At 34.0% G+C, this 22,879-nt stretch overlaps 1 protein-coding gene and 1 long non-coding RNA gene across 9 annotated transcripts in view; both read left to right on the top strand.

Annotated features, from left to right (window-relative positions):
• LOC148758492 (uncharacterized) overlaps positions 1 to 20,990 on the top strand; it is a 73,462-nt gene extending 52,472 nt beyond the window's left edge. Inside the window, exon 2 of the long non-coding RNA XR_016020649.1 lies at positions 15,211 to 20,990. This is a non-coding gene — a long non-coding RNA (uncharacterized LOC148758492). The remainder of the gene's footprint in view (positions 1 to 15,210) is intronic.
• Positions 1 to 22,879, top strand: part of SSBP2 (single stranded DNA binding protein 2) — a 273,310-nt gene that overhangs the window by 145,079 nt on the left and 105,352 nt on the right. The window lies entirely within an intron of this gene.

Below are 22,879 nucleotides of genomic sequence, written 5' to 3'. Positions count from 1 at the left end.
CTCCAGAGATATTTCAGATGTTCCAGTTTGGGGAAAGTATGAATTAAGGCAATGTAAATATTCTCAGACAAGCTTTCATGTAAACATAGGAATGCTGTGGTGGGTTATTTTTGTTTGTTTGTTTTCATCTGGCTAAACACCTAGGAGTGGCAGGCATTGTTGTGTCATATGGTGTTATGTTTAACTTTACTAGAAACTATGACTGCGTTATAAAGTATCTGTACCATTTTGCATTCCCATCAACAGTGTGTGTGAGTTTCTAGTTGCTCTGTATCCTCATCAGCACTTGTTATTGTCAGTTATTGTTTTTTTAAGCCATTCTAATAGGTGTGTAGTGGTTTCTTGCTGTGGTTTTGTTTGTGTTTCCCTATTGACTAATGATGCTGAGTATCGTTTCATGTGCTTATTGGCCTCCCTTGTATCTTTGGTGAGGTATCTGTTAACATCTTTTACTCATTTTTAAAAGTGGGTTGTTTGTTTTCTTAAATTTTGAGAATTCTTTACATATTCAGGACACAAAAATTGTATGTCAGAAGTGTCATTTGCGTGTATTTTCTCCCTGCTGTGGCTTGTCTTTTTATTGTCTTAATAGTATACTTCAAAGAGCAGAAGTTCTTACTTTTGATGAAGTCTAATTTATCAATTTTTTTCTCGTTTTGGTGAGATATCTAAAGAATCTTGTCTAGACCAAGTGTCCACAGATATTTTTTTCTTGTTTTCTCCTAGAAGTTTTATAGTTTCAGGCTTTACATTTTGTTCTATGATACAGTTTGAGTTAATTTTTATATGTGGTTCAAAGCAGGATATTAAGGTTTGTTTGTTTGTTTGTTTATTTATTTATTTATTTTAATTTTTGTTTTTTGGTGTGCCTGTGTGTTTATATGAGAGCGTGAGCAATTACTGCAGCTCCATTTGTTGAAAAGACTCTGCATTGAGTTATATTTACATCTTGGTCAAAATCAGCATATATGTGTAGATCCTTCTTTTTCCATAACCATGCTGTCTTGTTGCTATGCTTTATGTTTATTAAGTCTTGAAATCCAATAGTGTGAGACCACCAAATTTGCTCTGCATTTTCAAAATTTTTTTGGCTATTCTAAATGTTTTCCTTTTTTATATAAGTTTTAGAATCAGCTTCTGATTTCTACACAGCAGTCCTGCTGGGATATTGATTAGAATTATGTTGATTCTATCAATAGTTTGAGAAAATTGAAATAATAACAATATTGAGTCTTCCCATTCTTGAACACTACATATTTCTCCATTTTTTTTACATCTTCTTTAATTTGTTTTACTAATGATATGTAGTTTACAACACACATGTATTTGTTAGATTTATAGCAAAATATTTTTATGGCTTTTGTGGTAAAATAAATGGCACTTCAAATTTTCAGTATCTAATTGTTTGTAATCCATATTAGAATACTGCTTTTTTAACTTGTTAAACTACTAAATTTTAGTTTTAGTAGCTTTTTTGTAATTTCTTTTGGAGTTTGTATATAAGCGATGATATCTATTTAGGATTCCAACAAAGACTCTATTTTGTTTCTTCTTATCCATTAGAACCTTAGGACATGGGATGGTTGCTCTTACATATACACCATATGGTTAGATGATTGTTATAGTTTGTTTTGCTTTTGTCTGCTTGGTTGTTTTTAGTGTCAGTAATTTGGTATCCGGAGCCAATTTAATCAATTATTTCATATAAAATGCTATAGTCTTGTATAGTTGGGATATGTGTTTACATGAAAAAATAACGTATAGGAAAGTGAATATTTCTTATAGTCCTCTACGTTAATGGGATTAGCAAGAATGTGTATCTTACTTGCTGTAGGCAACTAAGATAACTAATAAAAATGAAAATACCTTCTTGCTAGAATTGTACTTCTTTTTGTACTGCTTAGTCATCACTGTTATATAACCATAAAAAGGTCTAAGCATTTTAATCATGTTCAAGACTGCCTTCATATTTCATGTGATTTTAAAAAAGGAGTCATGACATCGCTTTAGTAAGACTTCTCAAGACCTTAAAAATTAATCTTTAATTTGAGCAGATTATGATGAATGAGAGGCATTTACAGTGTACAGTTGCTATCTAGATTCAATTCTACTCTGTAGCACTTTATTGATTTCTTTCCTTCTGCATTGCCAAAACTCAGGATTTCTTCTCAGTAATGTAGGGTCATTGCAAACAAAACACAGTTGATTCTAGCTAGATTTTTTTTCTCCCTCAATCCAAAATTTAAAAAATATTTAGTATTTAGTAGAAGAGTTTTATCTAATAATTTTTCTTGCCTATTTATTTATTTATGAGACAATATTTGTTTGTGGGCACGTATCCTAAGGCTACTAGTTTGGACTTGAAGTTATTGAGTAGAACTATTGTTTTAGAATTGATAAATGGAAAAGTGTGGACTATTTTCTTCAGACACTGTTGCTATCTCTTACTTCCATGAAAAAGAAGACAAAATTTTAAAAGATTCTTATAGCCACATTTAATATTCATCGTTTTCTAGGTTTTAAGAGACTATTAACAAAATTTCTGCTTCGTTTTTCTATTCTCAGTCTCTTCAATTGTTATTTTTCAGTGTCAAGATGTTCCCATAATAAAGCAGAAAAGAAACATTTTTGGGGGAGGAATATCAGGGGATTATATTATTTGGTGTGATATTTTGTTCTAGCATTTTAAACAATGTATTTATTCAAGTAAATGAGAAAACTAATTTATGAAAATATTACTTGTAGAAAAAGATTTCTGGGAATAGGAGAACTTCATTTAACTAGAGGACAGTGGTGAAGTCTGAGGAGGGGGACACTGATAGCTTTTTTTTTTTCTTTTTGAGTTCTGTAGCGATTTGTACTATTCTTAAAAATCCTATATTTTCTTAAACACATTTTTCCACTCTAAATATTGTTACCCATTGGAATACTTAATGAAAATAGACCTTATTTATGAAACATAATTTCATAGTCAAGTCTGTGAAAATATATCTCTATAAAATCTAAGAATTCTTAACCTTTCCAATGCTGCTTCTCTTCTGATGGAGTATGAAGAGAGTTATGAGGTAGGGGACCTTAGGGAAAGAAAAATACGGACTGTGGTAGCTTTCTAGCCACATCTAGCTGGAATACTTCTGCTACCTATATTGCCATAATATCAGCTTTCCCTACAAGTTGATTCAGAAGTTCTTCTAAAGAATTATTTCCCTTTGTTTTGCCAGGATAACCTTAAGCTCTTTTTTCTCCTATTTTTTCTCCTTTGCAATCCTTCGGCAGTAAAGAGTTTATCGTCACATCTCTGTTTCTATCTAAACAGAGAACAGGGCCGTGAAATATAAAGGCTTTCTGACTATTAATCTGGAGCCTTGATGCTTTAAACCCAAAGAAAATTATCCATACTCTTAAAATTTAAACGTAATTATTTTTAAAAAATCAAATGACATAAAAATCTAGTAACACCATGACTCTCTTTTTCCTAACTAAATAGGAAGAGTTATACAGTTAATCACGGACATAGTAAAAGGCTTACTTGATGTACTATTGTATTCTGTTATTTAATATTGTTTGTTAAAATTCAATTTTTAATGGGAAACAAGTTTTTCATAGTTGTTGATTGTGGGCATTGTAGTGTATATATTGAAATCACAAAATAATTGAACTAAATTGAATATCAGTTTAAGATAATTTTGCTTTCTTTAGTAAGCAAAGTAAAAGCTTATTTAAGAATTTGGGGTTGGTTAAGAACAAATGAAACAAGGTTTCTGATACCATATACAATACTCTTACCAGAATAAATTGCTTATTTCTTGTGAAGTTAAGTGTTTTTACAGTCTTTTGTTTGAGGAAACCTTAAGATTTTGATAGTTGCTTTATTTAAAGGCATTTTTATGTACAGACTTGAATATACAAAAGGCTTAATTATTACTATAGCAATATGTATTAAAATGAAGGGTCTGTTTTAGAAATATATTGTTAATTTCCATTTTTTATAAAAATATAAATACATTTTAAAACATCTTCCAAAGCTTGCTGAGTTTCTTGGATGTTGCTGTGATAATTCTAGACATCACTACACTGCTTAAGAGACCAGGTGTCCAGTTCTGACAAGCCACAGTAAATGTAGATACCACTACTGTTTTGTAGAGTAAATATTTTTGCTTTGCTATTAGTTTAGTATGGAGCCTAATGTCAAAGAGACAGGAAGGGAAATACAAGTTATCTTGAAAGAGATGGAAAGTAAAATACAAATTGAACCAAGCTTTTACATTCATATATGAAGGTGGTTCTGATGTCCTCAGGAGTAAAAAAGTATGCCACTATGTTTAAAAAGTCATGAGAGTTTTAAATCATGGATATCTGATACAAATTTGATTTAAATGTGTAAAATTTTGTATTTTTTCAATATACACATATGAATGTTCTTATTTATTCAGCTAGTATCTGCTGTGCCAGGATTGTGCCAGATGTTAGGAATATAAAATGAGTGTTGCTTAGGTATGAATTTAATACAACAACAATATAGAGAAAGAACTACATAATAAGAAGACAACCAGCAAATTTAATGAAGTGTAAGAGGTGCTTTATTAAGGGAAAGTACAGGGAACAATAGAAGTACATGGCAGAAAGAATGCAAAACCTCAATCAAATATGACCAGGCATTGCCAAAAAACAGGAAAAATCTGACGGGAAAAATCCCCATAATGATGAGCAAAAGAAATCAAAACCAATCCAGAACTGACAAAGTTTTCCAAATTTGATGAAAAATGTAAACTTTAGGATTTGAGAATTTCAAAGAACACCCGGAGAACGTGCACACATGCACGCGTACAAACACACACACAGGACGCCAATGCACATGATAATCAAATTGTTCAAAACCAGTGATAAAGAAAATCTTAAACCAGTAGAAAAGTCACATTTATACAAAGGAAGAAAGATAAGGATTCTAGCTCTTAGGTTGGTGCAAAAGTAATTGCGGTTTTTGCAATCATTCTTAACCTTTTAAACCACAATTACTTTTGCACCGACCTAATAGTTTCTTGTCAAAAACAATGTAAGAGAGAAGATAATGGAACAACATCTTTAGAGGACTGAGATGGGGTATTTACTTAGAATTCTATACTTAGTAAAAGTATCTTTCAAAAATAAAGGTAAAATAGAGACTTTTTGAGACCTACAGAAGCTGAATGTATTCACCACTAGCACCCTTGTCTAAAACAAATGTTAAAGTCCTTGAGGCAGAAGGAAAGTGACACCAAAAGGAAAGATGAATCTACCCAAAGGAATGAAGAAAATCAGAAATTGTAAGTTTGTAAATAAATAAATAAGATGTTTTTATTACTCAAATCTCATCGGAAGGTAAATAACTTTAAACAAAATATAACAATGTAGTGTGTGGTTTATAACACGTGCAGATGTACAATGTCTGACAAATAACACAAAGGCTGAGAGGAGTGGAATAGAAGTACACTGTTGTAAGATTCTTTATGCTGTATGTGAAGTGGTAACATTTTCTCAAAGATAGATTTTGAAAAGTTAAATATGTTTATTTGTAAATATGTACCATAGAAATATGTGTATTGTTAACCCTAGAGCAACTACTAAATAAGAAAACAAAGTTATAGTTAATAACACATCAAAAGATACAAAAAGGGTTAATTAAAAACATTTAATCCTATAGAAGGCAGAAAAGAAGAAAAAGGGAGCAAAGAATAGATGTGATAAATAGAAGACAAATAACAAGATGGTTGATTTAAACTTAACCATATGAGGAAACGTATTAAATATAAATGATCTAATCTACCCCATTTTAAAAGCAGACATTGTCAGATTGGATGAAAAAGGAATATCCAACTCTATGCTGCCCATATTAAATATAAAGAAACAAGTATATTAAAAGTACAAAGAATGGAGAATACTAATAAAAAAAAGTTGGAGTGGCTTTATTTTTTAATTTTTTTTAGTTTCAGTTATATAAAACAACATAGTAATTAGATATTTATATACCTCATGAAGTGATCATCCCAGTAAGTATATTACCTGTCTGACACTGTACAGTTATTACAATAGTATTGATTATATTCCCTATGCTGTACTTTATATCCCTGAGACTATTTTTTTTAACTATAGTTGATATTCAATATTATTTTATATAGTTTCAGGTGTGCAGTATATTGGTTAGACATTTATATAATTTATGAAGTAGTCCCCCCTATAAGTCCAGTACCCTTCTGACACTATATATATAGTTTTTACAATATTATTGATTGTATTCCCCATAATGTACTTTACATCCTTACTATTTTTAACTACCAATTTGTACTTCTTAATCCCTTCACCGTTTTCACCCAGTCCCTCAACTCCCCCCCCATCTAGTAACTATGAGTTTGTTCTCTGTATCTATGAATCTACTTTCGTTTTGTTTGTTCGTTTATTTTATTCTTTAGATTTCACATATAAGGGAGATCATATATTTGTCTTTCTCACTCTGACTTATTTCACTTAGCACAATACCCTCTATATCCATCCATGTTGTTGCAATGGTAAGATTTCAGAGTAATATTCTATTTATATATGTACCACAATTTCTTTATCCAATTATCTATTGAAGAGCATTTCAGTTGTTCATATCTTGGCTATTGTAAGTAATGCTGCAGTGAACACAAGGGTGCATATATGTTTCCAAATTAGTGTTTTGGATTTCTTTGGATAAATAACCAGGAGTGGAATTGCTGGGTCATATGGTTCTATATGTAATATTTTGAGCAATCTCCATACGGTTTTCCATAGTGGCTGCATCAATCTGCAATCCCACCAACAGTGCACGAAGATTCCCTTTTCTTCACATCCTCGCCAAGACTTGTGTTTGATTTATTGCTGATAGCCATGCTGACAGGTGTGAGGTGATAGCTCATTGTGGTTTTTATTTGCATTTCTCTGATGATTAGTGACGTTGAGCATCTTTTCATATGTCTATTGGCCATCTGCCTGTCCTCTTTGGAGAAAAGTCTATTTCTGCACATTTATTAATTGAATTGTTTGGTTTTTTGGTGTTGAGTTGTATGAGTTTTTAAATAAATTTTGGGTATTCACCCCTTATCAAATTTATCATTGACAAGTATCTTTTCCCATTCAGTAGGCTATCTTTTCATTTTGTTGATGGTTTCCTTTGCTGTGCAAAAACTTTTTAGTTTGATGTAGTCCCATTTTTTAGTTTTTTTATTTTGTTTCCCTTGCCTGAGGAGATATTTCAGTAAAAATATTACTAACAGTAATGTCTGAGAGTTTACTGCCTATGTTTTCTTCTAGGAGGTTTATGGTTTCAGGTCTTATATTTAAGTGTTTAATCCATTTTGACTTTATTCTTGTATATGGAGTAAGAAGGTGGTTCAGTTTAACTTTTTTGCATGTACATATCTTTCTGGTTTTCCTAGCTCCATTTATTGAATAGACCATCTTTACTCCAGTGTATATTTTTGCTTCCTTTGTCATAGATTAAATGACCATATAGGCATGAATTTATTTCTGGATATGATTTCAATCATCTTAAAATTTTTGAGACTTATTTTGTGTCCTAACATGTGGTCTATCTTGGAAAATGTTCCTTGAGCACTTGAAAAGAATATTCTGCTGCTTTGGGGTGAAATGCTGAAAAATGTTAATGAAATCTATTTGGTCTAGTGTGTCATTTAAGGCCACTCTTTCCTTGTTGGTTTTCTGTCTGGAAGATCTGTCCATTGGTGTCAATGGGGTGTTAAAGTCCCCCACTGTGATTGTGTTACTGTTGATCAATGTCTTTATGTTGGTCAGTATTTGCTTTATGAATTTAGGTGCTCCTGTGTTCTGTGTATAAATGTTTACTAGAGTTACATCCTCTTGTTGGATTAATCCCTTCATCATTATGTAATGTCTGTCTTTGTCTCTTATTAGAATCTTCGTTTTAAAGTCTCTTTCGTCTGATGTAAATATTGCTACCCCTGGTTTTTTTTTTTTTTCGTTTCCATTTGTGTGAAATATCTTTTGCCATCTCTTTACTTTCAGCCTATGTGTGTCTTTCTATCTGAGGTGGGTCTCTTGTAGACAGCATATTCATGGGTCTTGTTTTCTTAATTCAGCTACCCTATGTCTTTTAATTGGAGCAGTTAATCCATTTACATTTAAAGTGATTATTGATAGGTACGTAGTTACTGTCATTCTATTATTCGTTTTTTTTTAATTTTCTTTTGTTTGTTGGTTTGTTTTCTCCTTTCTTCTTACAGATGTCCCTTTAGCATTTCTTGTAATATTGGTTTGGTAATAATTAATTCCTTTAGCTTTCTCTTGTCTGGGAAGCTCTTTATCTCTCCTTTAATTTTAAATGATAGACTTGCTTGGTAGAGTAGCCTTGGTTGTAGGCCCTTTCTTTTCATCACTTTTAATATTTCCTGCCACTCCCTTCTGGCCTCCAAAGTTTCTGTTGAGAAATCAACTGACAATCTTATGGGAATTCCCTTGTAAGTAATTAGCTATCTTTCTCTTGCTTTCAGGATTCTCTCTTTGTCTTTAACCTTTGCCATTTTAATTATAATGTGTCTTGATGTGCGCCTCTTTTGCCTCATCTTGTTTGGGACTCTGAAACTTCCTGGCCTTGAATGTCTATTTCCTTTGCCAAGTTAGGGAAGTTTTTCATAATTATTTCCTCAAATAGATTGTCGATTCCTTGCTCCCTCTCTTCTCCTTCTGGTACTCCTATGATGTGAATGTTGTTAGGCTTGATGCTGTCCCAGAGGTCCCTTAAACTATCTTTTTTTTTCTTTTTTCTTGTTGTTATTCCAGTTGGGTATTTTCTGCTACCTTGTTTTCTAAATTGCTGATTCAGTCCTCTGCTTCATCTAATCTGCTGTTGATTCCTTCTAGTATATTCTTCATTTCAGTTATTGTATTCTTTATTTCTGACTGGTTCTTTTTATAGTTTCTATGTCCTTCTTTATGCTTACTATCTCTTTATTAACATTCTCACTAAGTTCCTTAAGCATTCTTATAACCAATGTTTTGTACTCTGTCTCTGGTAGGTTGGTTGCCTCCATTTCATTTAGTATTTTTTCTTGAGTTTTTTCCTGTTCTTTTACTTGGGACATGTTTCTTTGTTTCCTCATTCTGGCTGCCTATCTGTGTTTGCTTCTATGTGTTAGGTAGATCTCCTATATCTCTCAGTCTTTGCTGAGTGGCCTCATGTAGTAGGTTTCCTGTGTGGTCCAATGGCACTATCTCCCTGATCACCTGTGCATATGTTCCAAGAGTGTCCCTTGTGTGTGTTGTATGTATTTTCCTGCTGTAGTTGAGCCTTGAATTGCTTTTGGTGGGTCACGAGTTGGGATTGACTCTCAGTCTGACTGGCTGTGAGGATTGGCTATGCCTACAGTATATGAGTTGCTGTGAGAGGCTGTCCCCTCTCACATTCACCATAGTGGGCTCTTGTGTCTGTTGAGACCACTCTTTGGGTGTGCTGCTTGTGGGGCCAATTGGGTAGTGCTATGGTGTGGTCTGAGGCCCGTCTCTAGGTGTTTTGTTTCTAGTGCCTCTTAGGAGGGGCTCTCATGCTGGCCAACTACAGCCATGCCTGTGATTGGCCTTGGGCTACCTGATAGCTACAAAGCTATATGCAGTTGGTTGCTGTTTTTGCTGGACCTGGAGGCATGTGGAGGTAGTTTCTTTGTGAACCAAGGCCGGCTGCCACTAGTATTGGGTTTGGGACAGCTTAGCAAAAGGCCCACACCTCCCCAGACCTGTTGCCACCAGTTGGTTGCATGTAAGGCTCAGCTTCTGAAAGAACTTCCTCAGATGTGCAGGCCGGGTTTGTTGACCCAGTGTTGACAGCGCCCCTAGTGATGCTGCCCAAGTTGGGAGGTGTGGGGTCCCAGGGAGTCATGGGGTGTGGCCATTGACTTTTACAAAGTTCATGTAGATTCAGTTCTTGCACCAGTCCTGAACCTGTGGCTGCCTACACAACACCCTGAGAACACCACGGCCAGTAGCTGCTCATCTCGAGCTCACAAAACCCTAAGAGCCACCCAAGAAAGGCTTCAGCATAAGCTGGGGCAGACCAACTGCAACCAAAATTTCTCCAGGCCACCACATGCTGTCCACTGTAAAAGGCCACTGCAATTTGTGGGGTGGGGCAGGGTCCCGGGAACTTAGCAAAGTGGTGCGTGCATGCAGAGTTTACCAAAGATTTTGCCTCAGATTTATCCCTTTAGGGGAGGATTTAACACAGGAAAGTTGCGCTCTACTGTGGGCTACATGTGAGATGAATTCCACAGAGGATATGACAGCTGTCCCTCTATCCCTCAGTCTGAAGCTACATAACTCAGTCTTTCCCTGTGTGTCTCTGGCTTCTTTCACATTGCTGCCCCTCCACTGGAGCCCATCTGAGTGCTTGTAAATGAGGGAATCTATGTACGGGCCCTTTAAGAAGATGCCTGGGTCTTCCATCTCACTGGGAACAGCCGGATGGAATCCTCTCTCATTTTCACTGCCAGATGTTGTGGGAATGCCTCTTCCTAGCACAGGACCCTTGGGCTGGGGAGCCTGGTGTGGGGCTGAGACCCCTCACTCTTCAAGGGGGACCTCTGCCATCCAGGTGTCCTTCCCAGTGATCAACTATTATCTGTGGGTTTGATATAAGCCCATTTCATTTCTCTGCCCCTCTTACCAGTCTTGATGTGGCCTCTTCTTTATATCCTTAGTTACAGGGGTTCCGTTTTGCTAGTCTTCAGATGGTTCTCCAGGTTGATTGTTCTATAATGTCGTTATCATTTTAATGTAATCCTGGGGAGTGGCAGTCTTAGTGTTTACCTATTCTGCCATCTTGACCTTCTAGAGTGGTTTTATTAATGTCAGAAAAAGATTCTCTGAGCAAATAAATATAACCAGGGATATAGTAGGTCATTTTATAATACTAAAGGGATCAAAGACATTTTGGCAGATACACACACATGCACACACACACACACACACACACACACGCAAAATGGAACATTGTTCATCCTTAAGAAAGGAAATCTACCTTGTGCAGCAATAAGGATGAACCTAGAAGACATTAAGTGAAATAAGCTAGACTAAGAAAGAAAAATACTTTATGAACTCATTTTTATGTGGAAACTAAAAACGTTGAGTGCATAGAAGCAAAAAGTAGAGCAGTGGTTTCCAGTGGTGAAGAGGTGGGGGAAACAAGCAGATGTTGGTCAGAAGGTACAAAGTTGTACTTATGTAAGATGAACCGGTCTAGAGACGTAATGTACAGCGCAATGACTGTAGTTAACAATATTATGTTGAATACTGGAAATTTGCTAAGAGAGTAGATTTTATGTGCTCTTATCACCAAGAGATATGGTAACTATGTGAGATGATATGTTAATTAGCTTAACTGTAACAACCATTTCACTATGTATAGTATGTCAAACTGTCATGTTGTACACCTCAAATATATGTAGTTTTTATTTTAAAACTTAAAAATAGTAAAGGGGCCAATTCATCAAGATGATGTGGTAGTCTTAAACATTCATTCATCTATTAACAGAGCTTCAAAATACAGGAAGTAAAAACTAATAGAACTGTAAAAAGAAGTAGAGAAATCCACAGTTGTGGTTGGAGATATCCCTTTATCAATAATTGATAAGAAAAGTAGATAGAAAATCAGTAAGGATATCAAATGTGGAAACAACACTGTTAACTAACTTGGCCTAACGGACTTCTATAGAACACTCTACTCATAACAGCAGAATATACATTCTTTTTAAGTACATATTAAATATTTACCAAGATACACAGTACTCTTGGCCATAAAATGAGTCTCAATAAATTTAAAAGGATTCTAGTCATGTAAACTATGTTCTCTGACCAAATGGAATTAATTTAGAAATGAATAACAGGAAGATATTTGGAAAATCCCCAAATATTTGGAAGTATTTTGAATTGCATGAAAATGAAAAATGACATATAAAAATGTGTGGGTTGCCATGAAAGCAATACTTAAAGGGAAATTTATAACAGTAAACACCTATCTTAGAAGGGAAGAAAGGTTTCAAATCAATGATCTCAGCTTCAACGTCAAGCACGTAGGAAAAAAAAAAAAGAGAGAGAAAGCCAAAGTAGAAAGAAAATGGAAATAATAAAGATCAAGGTGGGAATTGAAGAAATAAAAAACAAAAGCAATAGAGAACAACAAGGAAACCAAAAGTTGATTCTTTGAGAATGTCAGTGAAATTAATAAGTCTCTTGCTAGACTGATCAGAAAAAAAGACACAATAACCAATATCAGGGATGCGAGAGATGGCATCATTACAGATTCTATATATGTTAAAATGGATAACAAATTCATTCCAATAAGTTCTATAACTTAGATGAAATAGACAAGTTCCTGGAAAGCCACAAATTACCAAAGTCCACTCAAAAAGAAATTGATAATCTAAGTAGCTCTTTACTTGTCAAAGAAATTAAATTTTTATGTAAAAACTTTCCCACATATCAAAAAATAGACCCAAATAGCTTACTTTGAAATCTGTCAAACATTTCAGGAATAATTCCAGTTCTACAAGAACTCTTCCAGAAAATGGAAGAAAAGTGAACTCGTTCTATAAGGCCAGCATGATCTTGAACCAAAATGAGACAAAGACGTTATTCCAATAAAGAATACTAAGGGTCAGTGTTCCACATGAATATAGGTGCAAAAATTCTTAACAAAAAATAAGCAAACAGAATCCAACAGTATATAAAGAGGATGTACACTGTGAGCCAGTGGGGTTTATCCCAGGAATATAAAGTTGGTTTAACATTTGAAAAATCAGTCAATGAAATGTGTCATCTCAGTAAACACAGGAAAAGCATTTGACAAAACCCAACGTGCATTCTTTATAACTCACAGTGGACTGGGACTAAAAGAGGACTTCCTCAATTTGATGAAATCCTACCATTAACATACTATTTCTTGGTAAAATACTATATGTTCCCCCCCACCCCACCCCCGCAATTAATAATAAAGCAAGGGCGTCAACTTTTACTACTTCTATTAAACATCATACTGACTGAGTCAATGTACTCAGACAAGAAAAAGGGGGGAAAGGCAAACAGAAAGTAAAAAGTAAAATTGTCTTTGATTGCAGACGACCTGATCATCTATGTAGAAAATCTGAGGTGGGCAGATGGCAGTGACATGGCACAAAGCTCTAGATGTTAATAGGGGCTAGGGCATGGAGGCTTTTTAAATCCAAATGAAGGAGTGCCAGAGTTTCATAAAGGCGATGCATAACCATTAAACTTTTTTTGCATTGATCAGATTTGCAATTACAGAGTATATTTCAGTTGCATTGAAGGTCATGTATTAAAAGAGGGCCTTAAGACTCAAGGCAGAGACTTCAGACAGAAGTCTATAGAAATAATATAGACTAAAGATGATAGTTGCCTGGACTAGGGTAGTAACAGTAGGGATGGAAAAAAATGTTAACAGATTTGATAACTAATAAAAGATGGAATTGACAGAACCTTTACTGCATGTGGGAGGTGGGATATAATGAGGAATCCAGAGCAACTCATGTGTTTCAATCTTGACAAACTGGATGGATAATGGTACTATTCATTGATAGGTAACATGGGAGAAAGAAAGGTTGGGTATAGGAGGTGGGAAAATGAGAATGAATTTTAGGTATGTGTAGCCTGAGGTGCTTTTTGATAGCCAAGTAATGATGTACTGGAGCCAGTTTATACAGGTGTCTGGATAAGAAGAAAAGTTTGGGTTTTTTTTTGGTTTTTTTTCTTGATAACATTTTCTCAAGTTATAAGCATTCTTTTTTTTTTTTTTTTTTTTAATTGTTTGGTTTTATTTTTTATTTTTTGTATTGGGGAACAGTGTTTCTCCAGTGCCCATCAGCTCCAAGTCGTTGTCCTTCAATCTGGTTTTGGAGGGTGCAGCTCAGCTCCAAGTCCAGTTGCCATTTTCAATCTTTAGTTCCAAGGGGCACAGCCCACCATCCCATGCAGGAATTGAACTGACAACGTTGTTGTTGAGAGCTCACACTCTAACCAACTGAGCCATCTGGCCACCCCAGAAGAAAAGTTTTGATTTGAAGTAGTAGGTTAGAAGACACCAGATGGTAACTGAAGCCATGGGAATGAAAGAGATTGCCCAGGGAGAGGATTAGTAGAGAATACGAGTAATATGTGTAGGGAAGTGGGTTTGGGAGAGAAATAAACCTAAAAAAGGAACAGGAATATGAAAGTGATATCAGGAAGGATGAATCAAAGGGGTAAGGAAAAAAACCTAGAGAATGATTATGGAAAGAGATGCTTTCAGAAAGGACAGACAAGATAATATGGTCAAATGTTGCTGAGAGGTCAGTCATAATTAATATTTATATACCGGTTACTATGGACCAAGCACTGTTGTAAACAGTTTTGCGTGTATTAATTTTCACAACAATCCTTTGAGCTAGGTATTATTATATTCCAATTTTGCTGATGAGAAAAGTGAGATACAGAGAAGTTAAGTGACTTGCCCAAAAAAAATGCATAGCTAGTAAGTAACAGAATGAAGATTTGAACTCATGCAATTTGACTATATAATATGTACTCTTAACCAGCAAGGTAAGAGATGAAGTAAAAGTGGATTGAACAATAAGGGGTTCACTGATAATTTTAGTCAGTCTTAGTGATCATTGGGGGCAAAACCCTGATCAGAGTGCAATGAGGAATAAATGAAAAAAGGGACGTGTAAATAAACAATTTTTGGTGAAAATTGGATGTGACAAGGAAGAATGGGGCAGTAGGAGAGCACTGTTTGAGATTTATGAAGGGCTTTCTTAAGATATGCAAGTCTTAAATAAGTTTTTTTTTTTTTTTTATTAATTAGTTTCAGGTGCACAAGACAAAGCAAAACTTCGACATTTATCAATAAATAAGTTTAAATATTGGTGAAAGCAAGCAAGTAGAGAGAGAGGAGTTGAAGAGACGTAAGAGGGAGAGAAGGGGAATAAAAAGAGTGAGCTTCTGAACCATGATGAAAAGGCAGTAGGAAGTAGAATCCATAGCAAATATAACAAATAGAGGGTCCCTACCAGGAGCAAGACTTACGTTATTGTCACAGTGGGGAAGAAGGAAAACATGGCTGTGGATGCTTATAAACTTGTAGGTTTCCTGCTATTCCAACTCCTTCAATCTCAATTTCTCTCTCTTTCATAGATTTGAAACAGGGATGAAAATTCTCTGTGTCAGCAAGTTACTACCCATTTAACTTGGACTTCTGTTGGCTAAAGGGGAGAGGGAAGAGCATCCTTCTACTTTGCTATTGAAATTCAGGTTTCTAAGACACAGACTGAGCTGGGGAAGTCTTTCTGGTACCGTTCCAGCATGGAGGATTCCCCACCACTTTTGAAGAATCACATTTGCAATTACCACAGGAAATGAACATACTCCTTCGTATTGTGTACTGGAGTAAATCTATATTGATAGAAAAAGGTCAAGTATAAAGATAATCTGTAAAATATTTAGCTAGAGGTGGTAGTAATCATGATATACAGTATTTCTTTATATGCGATTGTCTAGAATATGGGGTCAGCAAACTACACATCCCAGTGCCTGTTTTTGAAAATAAAGTTTTATTTGCAACTTTATTAGAACACAGCCATCTTCATGCATGTCTATGACTGTTTTTGCACTACAATATCAGAGTTAAATGGTTGCCGCAGAGACTACATGATATGCAAAGCCTAAAATATTTGTTTGGCCCTTCTCCGAAAAAGTTTGCTGACCTCTTGTCTAGAATGATAAAGCAGTAAAGACTTGTGAAAAAAATGAGAAAAAGAGAAATTAAGACACTAAAAGTGTGAAGGGAATTAGAAAAATAGACGATATTTAGGATATATTGCTAAATGAAAATAACACTTTACGAACCGATATACATTATACTTTAATCTCATGTTTATTTAAAAATTTATACTAAAAAGTTAACAGTTGTCTCTGAATGGTGAGATTACACTTGGTTTTTAATTTCTTGGTGGTTCTTGTGTATTTTCTGATTTTTTTTTTTTTTTTTACAATGAACATGAGTTACTGTATTATTGATAAAACCAACTACTAGAAGACTAGGATAAGAACATAGAAGTGAAAGCAAAATAGAACAGGACAAATAGAGAATTTGGCAGGGTCAAGCAAAGAGGAGACACCTGGAAGTTGCTTAAAGAAACTGCTTTTTGTTGGTTACACAAAAAGTTGGAGAAATCTTTTGATGATGCCGCTAAGAACACTTTCAGGTCCTTTAATTCCTTACATTTAACTAGAATTTGATATAACAACAAAATTTCCCACAAAAAATAAAGGAAAGAAAAGATAGTTATGTAAGTTTTAAACTACATTTAGGCTTTGTTCCTCATTTCCAAAGATACAGACTTTTTTACAGCTTAGTTAATGGTAATTTCCTTAATTTTTGTGACTTGCAGATAATGCTTTCTATTAGTGATTTCTTTTTAATTCAAAAAACAAATTCAGTTAATTAACTATAAATAAAACCTACACTTTGATATATTATAGAAGTGAAAGAGGCTTTCTTTTATAAGTAATCACAATTATGCCCTTAAAAAGGTGAACAGCTTTTATTTGTGCAAAAATCAGTCAGAAATTACACAAAGTAATCTTCTCAATGAAGTACTGTTATTAACCAGATGAGATCTGAAGTCGTTTTACTGTGATATTCTATTCCAACATCTGCACTCTGGCACTACCCAGATGCTCACTATAAAGCTCAATGGATCTTGACGAGCATTAAGTTGGTTTCAGTGGCTGTACTATGTTAGGAGTCGTTAAAACAGAAGAGAAACCAGTTTTTACCAAATCTCATCTCTTAAGACAACATATTTTTTATTTAAATGATCACTGTGAGTGGTATTTATTATCTCTATAATGACCAAATGAGTTGTTGAGAGCAATCTCAAGATTGAAGCTTAGGATACAAACTATAGATTTGCCAATAAATTGTCATGGAAAACAAACAGAACACCAAAGCAGAAAACAAGCCAAAAAACCCTTGTTCTCTTTGCCCTTTAAATATGAGTCAGATAAAAATGAGGCTGATAAATCAGTAACTATAAATATAACTTGTAAGAAAAATTTTTGTTTAATCTTGTAAAAACAAAAGAATTAAATCAATGGAGAATAAGCCTCGAAACAAGACTATATGTGGCTATACATAGCGTTTTTATGTAAAATTTGAGCCCATGTTTCAGTAAATAATGTAAAAAATTATGTAAATTAAATGCACTTATGTAGTTATAATTCAACACACATACACAGACTTATGTATATGTGTATGTGTATACGTATATATGTATGTGTATATGTATCTAATTATATCCATGCATTCCACTGACTAGTCTGATAATAATGGAATGATTTGGAAAGAAAAATTTCAATAATAATTATATTTAAAAGAAATTTCCTGTTAATGAAGTCCATTATGTCATGGAATTATCTTAAAGGGAAGTGTAGAAGCCTCACTGCTTGTTGTTTAATCGTGCCCTGAAAAAATCCACAGTGTTGGGAGCAAACTTCATCGGCCATAGATGTGCAAGATGTCCTAATAGATCTTGTCCATATCTGACATTTATTATTCAAGTTGATTTTAATCATAATGTAGACCGGAATCTGTTTTTGTTGCTTATGCAAGCACCTTTCCCCACCCCCCCTAATTAATGTGTTTCTCATTTATTCAGGAAGTCGCTAATGGCATTGGGGTGGGGGAGGGTGGGGAAACTTACTAGCTTCCTTCCTGAGTAATGCAGTTTTTATTTCTTTTTGAAATTGTAGTCTCAGCCAAAGACCAATATTGGGCAGAGGGGAGGAATAAGGAAAGAAGGATGGGAGGGAAAGAAGGAGGAAGGGGGGAAGGGATGGAAAGAAAAGAAAAAAAAAAGATAAAACTATAAACTATAAAAAGGAAAATAAGAAAGTTAACTATACATTTAGTTCATGTGTATAAAAACAAATACGGAAGAGTAAATGTTCTGCTAAAACAGCACGATCCAGTCATTGTCTCGTTTTTACTCCCTGCTGTCCTGATGATGTCATTTTATTCATATATAAATAAATGAAGCCACATGTATATTTTTGCTGATGTTGCTGTTACTGAATTTCTAAGTAATTGAAACATAAAGGGGAGGTGTTCTGGTTACATTTTTTTTCTGAATTTTCGTATGACTACTGGAAAATAACTAATCATCTCACAGAGCTTTCTAAGTTTGATCAGTAATAATAGTTATTAATGTCATGAGTAAAAAAATATTTTGGCCAAATGTAGGATTTGGGAGATGGCTAATAGGGTAGTGTGAGTGGAAAGGTATAGGAGGGAATGCATCAAAATCTTGTTGAGGGAAGAGAGTTTAGGGAGTTGAAAATACATAGTTGATATAACTATTTTTGTTAAAAGTTACATAGAAGGTAAAAATGAACAAAATCTTAGCTGGTAGGGATGTACAGAAGATAGAGTGAAAAGGGCCTATAGGGAGATGAATTTTAAAAGGCTGACAAACATTACACTGAGGTATTAAAGTGACACTTTCTAAATCATTCTTCGAGTTTGAAAGGTAACTATTTTGGTTGTCTTTCCAAATTACAGTGCTACAAGTATTAGGTTGCATTCCACTCTTTGTCAAAGATGAAGTGTCTTGTCCATTTTCGCAATTTTGCTTTCAAGTTTTGTTCCACATGAAGTGAGGAAAAACTAAAATCAATAGTTTAAAGGATCCTCCCCCACTCTTTTCTCTTCTTAAATAAATCCTTTTCCTAAAAGAGTCTCATATTTTTGGAATTAATCTCTCAGCCTTTGTGATTTTTGTAAATCTGCAATTCGTCTTAGAGAAAATAAAACATGAAAAGGTCGTCACCAAGACTAGGGTCATGAGTAAAGGAATATGTATCACATGCACATTTCCTCATGCCTGTATTTTGACCTCACACTACATTTGCGAGGAAAGTAAACTCAGTACTGCTGTTAATCAGACCACTGAGAGTTTAGATGACTCACCCAAGGCCATATAGAAAATAAGGCCTGGGATAGGCGATAGGGCTGGAGTGAAAATTCAAGCCTTCTCTTCTGAGTCTCAGCAGTAATGCAGTCTCATTATTCTCATTTCCTGAACTCCTACTGTGCCGATAGTCGTCCTCCTGGCAGTTTGTATCCTCTGTCAGAAGCTGTGACCTATTTTTAATGTTGCCTTTTCAAGTGAAGAGATAATATTACATGCTGTGTTTTATACTTTGCTGTGAAAAATGGATGAAGAAAAATTTATAAATTCTTAACCTACATGGCATTTTCCTGCTTTTTATGATTACTAAAAGTCTATCACCATTTGAGTCATAAGTTAACTAAATAATTAAACTATCCCAAACTATATATTTTGTTCTACCTTCTCCCCTACATGCACACCTTTACTTTACAACCTCATTTTATTTTGATTATGTAAATCTCTGATTTCTTCATGTAGTTTCTGGTTATAATTAAGTACATGATTTATTCTACTTCTTAAATATGGATATTTATTTAAATATATACTTGTGAAACCAACTGAGTCATATGAATGTGACTTGTGCTAAACATACTGTATAGACCCTTGTTTACTTATGTATCTCTCAATACAAGAATCAACACAAATATTCACACATTCAAGGACTTAACCAGCTAATGTTATTAGCTTCATTCTACGCAACAGAATAAATCTGCATCCAAAGTTTTTTTTTAATCCCAAACGTGTGTAACAGGAAAAGGAATGTGAGAGCAATCACAAATATTTATAGTAGTAGCTGGTTAGTGAAATGTGAGTTGACACACTTCTGTCTTTTAATATTCAATTAATTGTTTTCTTAAAATAGCCTGCTCCAAGTTCATAAAAATTTCCTGAAATGTATAACCAGCACTAAAAAATATAATTACTTTAGAACTACTTAATAGATATCAGCAGTTTAAAAGAATTGTAGGTGTGTTTTTTTAAGTACATATGACATCAAAAGGACAATGACATAAAAATAAGCATAAATTGTTTCTAAATTTGATAAAGTATATATTTTTAAATCTAGAAAACTTAATTTTATACTGTTTTTAGTACTGAAATATAATTACTAAATCCTTTACTTGACAGGTGACCATCAAAAAATGTAAACAAGATTTAAGTTGATAGCTTTACCAGAGAAAATTCAGCTACATTCTGTATGTAAAAAAAAAAAAAAAAAATACTTTTAATAAATAGGAGAGTATAAGTAGAAAATTTCCCTGGGAGAGTCATTTGTTGTTAAAACTTTCCCATTGAGAAAAACTGATTTTAGAATTCCAGAATTTTATAGGTTAACTTTATATAAAACCAACATTTGCATTTCTAAAACTTTAAAAATTATGAGCATAATAAAACTCCAAATGGATACCTAAGATGCTTCACTTGTAATACCATTAAATAGGAAACCTGTGCTTACTCATGTGTTACATATCTTCTGACTATAGGACCATCACATTTATTCTTATGAAGCCGATACATATACTTAAGAAAAATAAGGTCTTGTTTTTTCTAATTCCTGAAATCAAATGTATTTTATAAGGTAATGAGATAATATGGGAGAAAAATCTTAGAGGCTGGTTGATTAGCTATTTAGCTATTTTAATAGTAAAAAGAAATTAAATCCTAGATAATTATGATAACATGAATTTTCTTTTTTCTACGACTACTTCTCTTACAGTATGATGCCTGTGTTTTTGGAGCTGAGAACTAGCTTGACAAATTCTTATTTGTGATTCCATAGAATATAAACAAAAAGCCAAATCCTGAAATTGTATGTCTGGTTAAGGCAAGTTAGCGATTTGTTGATCATGTAGATTTATGTAGAGAATCAAATTGTGCATTCAGCTCAGGTAAAATCAACTGAGGGTAATTTTGAAGTTTTAGACCATTTGTGCAAATTCAAAATAAAGCTTAAATAATGGATCAGTGTGATTTTTTTTTCATCCTCTTTTTTAAAAACCTTTAAACTGTTGTTTTTCATTTTCTCACTAATAAAATTACTTTGGTTAAAAAAAATGGGTAATTTAATATGACGTTTTTGTAACACAATTTATTGAACACCTAGCTATTAAGTCTAAGGTGCTGAATGCAGTTTCATTAGATAGTAAGAGACTACAAGACATTATTGTGGTCTTCAAGGAATCTGCAATTTAAATAGAGTCAAGACCCAAACATATGAAAACTTAAACAAAGAAAATTAATGTTAGACAATATCAGAGATAAAATAGTATCAGAAGCATAGTTAGGACATTTTCCAAATGTCAAAAAGTAGATTTGGGACATAAAATATAGGTAAGTACCAGTTAATGTTCAAGTACAATTACATAGGCTAAAATTCATTTCCACTGAAGTTTAATCTGTCCATTAGCCAGCAGGAGTAAATATATCAGACATACTCTTTTATTTCTTTGACCTGTGACTCTGGACATGTCTTTAAGATGGGGGCTGGAAAGGAGAGTGTGAGGAAGTGTAACATAAAAAGGAGAGGAGATATGGTGTCCTCTGGAGAGAAGATTGCTGTCTAGGAACAGGGCATAAAGGAGGGGATGGATACGTGAAAACCCACTGACCTTAAGATTATGACTTCTTACAGTACTTGAAAAAAATCATAATGCCATATTAACAGTCAGTCAGTCAATAAATATTCAGTAAAATCACTGTCACAATAACTAATTTTTTATTAAAATAATTTTTGCATGAATCATTTATTCTTTCAATGGTTACTTTCAAAGCCCTTGTATTTGGAAGATACTGAGACAGGCATTGTTCTTTCCAAGGGGCTCACCATTTTAGCCTGGTGGAGCGGATCTAGACTCGTACACAAAGCGCTAACAGGATGTAGGATGTGGGTAGGAAGGTAGTAGAAAGGAGGCCTGGAAACCCAGTTCAGATTCAGAGCATGGAAGGCCTTATTACAAGATTAACAAACCTAGAATTAGTTTAGGTAAATGGGACTCATAGAAGATATTTGACTGCATCAGTAACATGATTATTAGAGCAGAGATATTTGATATGCGATCTAACATTGTCAGAGCAAAATGCAGGATTGATGAAGAGAAAAATAAAGGAGAAAGATAGATCAAATGCTGCTCTATTTCAGTGGTACAGGTGAGGTATGGTAATGAACGAACGAGGGCTTTAACTTTATAGATGAAAAGGAGAAGGATGATTTTGAAGAATTTGGAAATTTAGAATTTTTAAGCCTTTAAGCCAGAAAGCCAGAGAGTAGCTCATCAGTTAGAGTTTCCTTTGATAATTTAAAATATGTAATATGCCTTCCTTATTAAGCATTTAGCCTAATCCTTCTCAAATAAAAATAAATTTAAAATAAGTACATTATAAAACATTGTGTGGCCTGCAACAGTAAATCCAATGGAGGAAGAGACAGGAAGGACCATTTTATTACTCATTTCCCTTTAATTCACATGTTATAAAGTACCATTTGTGCAGAAGTAATATACATTAGATCCATAGTTAAAACACTAAGAACGCTAAGCCTGATATTCTGCTGTCTGAACATGTATTTCTTGATAGACTCCATTTATTTTTTTGGTCAGGATTTGCACGTTAAAAGCCCAAAGTATGAGTGATGATTAGTCTAGCTGAAAACTCCTAACAATCATTATTCCAATAAATTCCAGGAGAATTCTTTGTGATTTTTGAGAAAATGGATGTATTCAGACTCTATAGAATGTGTTATGACATTTTAACTTGTATGTTCAAGAGGTGGCATTGTTTTAGCAGGAAAATTTCTTTTGAGAAGTCATTTTTATAAAATAGTTGATCAATAAATCTGCTGATTTTTCTATTCT

The sequence above is a fragment of the Rhinolophus sinicus genome, chromosome 3 (genome assembly GCF_057876585.1).
Source record: "Rhinolophus sinicus isolate RSI-liver-muscle chromosome 3, RSI-T2T, whole genome shotgun sequence".
Lineage (NCBI taxonomy): Eukaryota > Metazoa > Chordata > Mammalia > Chiroptera > Rhinolophidae > Rhinolophus > Rhinolophus sinicus.
The sequence above is the reverse complement of the archived record's forward strand: the minus strand, read 5'-3'. Positions and strand labels throughout refer to the sequence as shown.